The sequence below is a fragment of the Fragaria vesca genome, linkage group LG2 (genome assembly GCF_000184155.1).
Source record: "Fragaria vesca subsp. vesca linkage group LG2, FraVesHawaii_1.0, whole genome shotgun sequence".
Classification (NCBI taxonomy): Eukaryota; Viridiplantae; Streptophyta; class Magnoliopsida; order Rosales; family Rosaceae; genus Fragaria; species Fragaria vesca.
In genome coordinates, this window is record NC_020492.1 from 16,289,310 (window position 1) to 16,294,392 (window position 5,083).

Consider the following 5,083-nt stretch of genomic DNA (forward strand, 5'->3'; position numbering starts at 1 on the left):
AGTATGAATAAGTTCTAAAAGTTTGTTACTTCTAGCAGCTGTAAGTTTTCTGGTTTTTGTTAATTTTCCCTTATAACACTCCACACAATCATTCAAATCATCATAACACAATGCAGGCAATACATTTAATTTCTCAAGTCTTTTAAGTCTGTTTTTAGATATATGGCCGAGTCTTTTATGCCAAAGTGCTGCAGACTTATTATTGAATAAAACTCCCTTAACACCAGTGACCTGATTTTCAGCATTTGTTCTAGAATTATTTTCAAGCAGAAGAATCTCATTCTTAACAGTAGAACAGTCAAGTTTAAGATAATTATTTGAAAAAGAACCAGAACCAATATAAGTTGAATTCTGAAAAAGTTTTATTCCATTGAAATCAATAATAAGACTACAACCAATTTCGACCAAAAGGCCTACAGAAATTAAATTCCTCTTCAATGAGGGGATATAAAAAACATTGTCTAAAAATAAAAAGTTTCCTTCTCCTAAATCGATCCTCAAGCATCCTATGGCTTTAACAACTTCTCTTTGGCCGTTTCCTACGCAGACATTCTGCTCATTTGTCCTTGGAGCTCTCCTCCTTATTATACCTTGTAATGAAGTGGTAATATGTATTGGTGAGCCTGAATCTAGCCAATAAGTGTGTGAACTAACATTTAGGAAATTAACTTCTAAAGAAAAAACAGAGTTAGGAAAACAGTCACCTTTCTTTATCATCCATGCCTTAAAACAAGGGCAATCCTTCTTAACGTGTCCCATCTTTTTACAGAAGAAACACCTAACTTTAGAGGACTTATCTCCCTTAGAATCTGCAGGTTTGCCGGATACCTTAAAATTAGTGGTCTGCTAAGCCTTGTTCTTATTCTTCTTTTTCCACTTAGGCTTCTCCATAAGATTTACTGCAGTTGCAGGTTGAGCCTCTCTACGGATTGTATTCTCCTCATCCACACACACTGAAATTAGCTTATTAATAGTCCACTTGACCTCTAGAGCATTATAGGTAGATCTCAGTTGGCTTAAGGTTGATCGAAGTGACCAAAGTGCATCATGCACAAGCTGTGCGTCTGCAACTCCCATCCTTAAATCTCTGAGTTTCCCATTCAGCTGAACCTTATGCATTATGTGCTCCCTAACACTCCCATTCCCATCATATTTCAGTTCTTGGAATTCTTTATGGAGCCTAGCTGCTTCAGTTTTTTCACTTTCCTCATATTTCTCAGCAATATTAGCCATATAAAGTCTATAGCATCCTCAGGTTCCTCTATCGATCCCCTAACCACCTCAGACATAGTTCTCCTGATCACATTTTTAGCCATTCTATTGGTCCTAAAGCACTCATAATAATGCCACGAGCTGTCAGCATCCATGTTGTTTTCTTCTTCGGTGCCTACAGGTTTGGGTTTGAGGAGGCAGTAATCTATGTTTTGGTGCATTCCCATGTAAAACTCTACATCATCCCTCCACTTCCTATAATTGTTCCCATCCAGCTCCACAACTTCTCCAATAGAAGCAAAATTGCCTAAGAAATTTAAAATAAAATTTTGTAAGAGTTTTCCCTATGTTGTTTTAACTGTCTTTTATCAAAGTTTTAAGCATAGCAAAAAACACACAAACACAGTCATGAAACCAAACATAAAATTCATACTTTCATAATGTCATACTGCATACATATATATACACATATATCCCATGTGAATAAAACAACAAAAACAATGCCTTTGTGACATATAATTTTGGAAAAAGCCTGTAGTCTGAATTGATATGCTATATATATGCAACAGAACAAAATATTTGGTGAAAACAGTCTAAGTCTTTAGACAAAGAAAAGTTTTCAAAAAATCTGGATAAGTTCCTGTACATACACATATCACTGCATACATTACAAAATCATGCTCGATTACTTCTTTGGAAGCCAGAAAAAACAAAACTTTATAACACTGCACAATTTGGTATTTTCTTCATGATTTCTTAAAGCCATTATCTAAGATTTAAGTATACTTTGTGTAAGACATAAACCAAACAGCAATCAAAAACACCATAAGATATCGTGATCATATTCAGATTATTGAAACAAAATTTTGGGAGATTTTCGCAATCCAAATACGCTGCATTCACAATATCATATCAAAAACAAGAGTAAATCTACCACCCTCCTCCACTACAACACACGTCAATTTCAAACAATACATGCATCAGAGACAACGAATTCATGAACCAGCACTTCTCCATATGAACATTCCCATAGATGCAAGAATCGAAATTGACAAGTTTGAGCTTCAGAGAACTTACCTTTGCTCTGCTTCAGCATAGCACCAATTTAAAAGCATGAAAACGAAAATCAATGCGGAAAACACAGACCTTTAAAACCCAGAGCTGCAGCAGGGAGAACCAAATCCCTTTTCCCTCTTCCGACCCAGAAAACGCAGAATGAAGAACTCGATCAATTTGTTATGTTCATAACAGATAGTCGGGTTTTGTTTTATGAAGTGGGCCGGGTTTGGGCTCGGATAAAACGGGTTAAAGGCCTGTTTTTTTTATTTCGTTTTTCGAAAATCATACTTAAAATTGATTAATTAATTTTGGTTTTTAAGAAAAATTAATCCCAGAAAAAACCTGTTCTTGTATGAAAAAACCAATTTGCAATTTGTGATTTTGTAGAAAACCATATGCTCTGATACCATGTTAAAATATGTAATTTAGGATCGTCTACAATAATATCACAAATACATCAAAACAAGAACACTAAATTAAGTATGAAGCTTAATACCTTCGTTGCTCCTCCAGTCGGACTTAGCTGCAGTCTTCGATGAAGCCACCATTGTTGATTGCGAGTTTGCTTGATGAATACTGAAGGTCGGCCTTCTGTGTGTCTTAACCTTGTTGCTGGCACAATGGGAAGCCGATGAATGCAGAACGGTGCGGAACACAGGGACCTAGACCCTCTATATATAGTGATCAACATAAGACTTGATCCCATAACCAAATCCTAATTGAATAATGTAAATGACATGAAGATCTTTCCTTCCACAATACTAATTCCTTGTACATCAGGTTTTGTACTATGAACCTTCTAGATTTCCAACTGATATACAACTCGGAAATCTTATATGAATCAGAATATAATATCTATCGTTTCTTGTTATCCAAGATAAAGTCTTAAACAATTAACATGAATATACCAGACTGTGTTTAAGTCCACTTTATTTCCAACAACATTTCGTAAAGGTAATTCATGGTCAGACTCAGAGATAAACAACTTGGGGAATAGAACTCTCTTTTTGTGTCAAAGGAGTTCTTCCTTCTCCATTGAGGCCTCAGACTCTTATAGATGCAAGGCCAATTGCATATACTTTATGGAACAAAAATGCAGGCATTTATAATATGGAGGATGGAACGATAGACCGTGACCTGGAAAACTCTTTCCAGAACTTAGGAATATCCTTTGATGATAGATTAAGTCAACGTGTATGGATTCAACCGAGTTTCAACGATGTACAATGTGCCGGCAAGAATGGCTACTGTCCTTGATGAATTCTGCTTATACTGCTTGGAGTTACTGTCCTTGATGAACTCATGGTGCTTACACTCCCAGAAGTTGCCACAAAGTAGTTCAGGCATTTGTTCGAGCTTTGTATATATTGTTTGAATTTTGAGACACTTTTGCAGTCATCTTAATTCTTGAAGATGAAGTTCTGCTTATTATTGATTAATGAAGTGTTCTGTATTAGTTTGATATTGATCAGATCAATTGGTCTGACTATCGTTTTATATATATGATCAGTTGTTTACAAGATAAAGATAAATACAGCTAGAACAGAAGGTTATCTATTTAGATACAAGAGATAACTAGATAATCTTGAAAACTAAACTAATCCTATCTGAACTAGGGTTTATCTTCACTTTCGGTTAGGTTTGGTTTTGAAAAAGAACTACTTGAGCACAAATACTACTGATCGAGGGGTTCAGATTCTTTACAAGTGAAGTTTCTCTCCTTGTGCGTCCGCCTAATTTCTCACCCAATATCATGACCCCAAACGGGGGCTGCATGGCCAGTAGCAAGCAGGATGATGATCGATGGTGCATGGTTAAGTTTTACAGCCTGACAAAAGGTGAGACTTACAAACTTCGTCTGCCAGAGATTACGAGAAAGATGTGCTACTCTTCTTTAGGATGGCTAGCTGGTGACTCTATCTGAGAACAACGTAATATGGTTTCATTGGTTTAAAATGTCAAACATTGAGCTTTCGGATGGGCCGCTACACTATCCCTTCTACATGGAAAGTTCGAGCAAATCCTTCGGTACTGGTTATGAGGAAAAGTATAAATCCCTTTATGGAATCAACTGAGCCTTTAATTTTAAAAATTTTCTCATCTGTAATCTGTTAAAGCACAGCTGATCAGGGCCTTCTCTATGTATATATACTATCATCTTTAATTTAAATTAAGAACTTGAGATACGCAATCCATGCCAGCGTTTTCTAATTCTAGCTTTATCTTTAACTCTCTGTATAGCTCAGCTAGACAGCTGCACTTTACCTTGATTTTTTCGTTCTATTTTCTTTAGCTAGCAGATGTGATTGATTTCTATTGCATCATGTTCTACTTTCTACTTTACAGTTTACATGATGTTATAACTCATGAAATTTTGATTCGTGGATCAACAACAAGATATTGTCTTCTACAGTCTGACCATATAATTGGATATATAGATCAATCACACAAGATAAACAAGGAAATTTAGGCAGTGTTGTTCTCCGGGAAGCTACATTAACTTTGCAGAGCTGTTGGCGATGAATAGACATTCCTTATGCAGCTAGGATAATATGGTGATCAAACATTTTTGGTTCCAGAATCGTCGTTCTGTAAGGCTTTAAAACCGACTACATTGTGAGATCGACACAGAGGTTGTTCACAAGCAGTAATGGCTTCTGCCAGCGGCCTAGCTAGTTCATGGGGCGTGTTCTCTTTATTTGGTCACTCTCATGCGCACGCACATAGAAAAAATGGCACAAATGAGGTTGATATGGTCATATGGCGATGATCGTTTCTTGGTTTGGACTAAGTAGAACCTTTTAGTTCAGGC

General features: G+C 36.4%; 1 non-coding gene across 2 annotated transcripts; it reads right to left on the reverse strand.

Annotated features, from left to right (window-relative positions):
• Positions 1 to 346: 346 nt before the first annotated feature.
• LOC101312014 lies at positions 347 to 1,900 on the reverse strand. 2 transcript variants are annotated; one of them, XR_183988.1, is made up of 2 exons: positions 705 to 1,900; positions 347 to 623 (listed from the first exon to the last, which is right to left on the reverse strand). It is a non-coding gene; the product is annotated as an uncharacterized LOC101312014 (transcript). The 2 variants fall into 2 exon arrangements; XR_183987.1 differs by having other exon boundaries at positions 489 to 590.
• Positions 1,901 to 5,083: the final 3,183 nt, after the last annotated feature.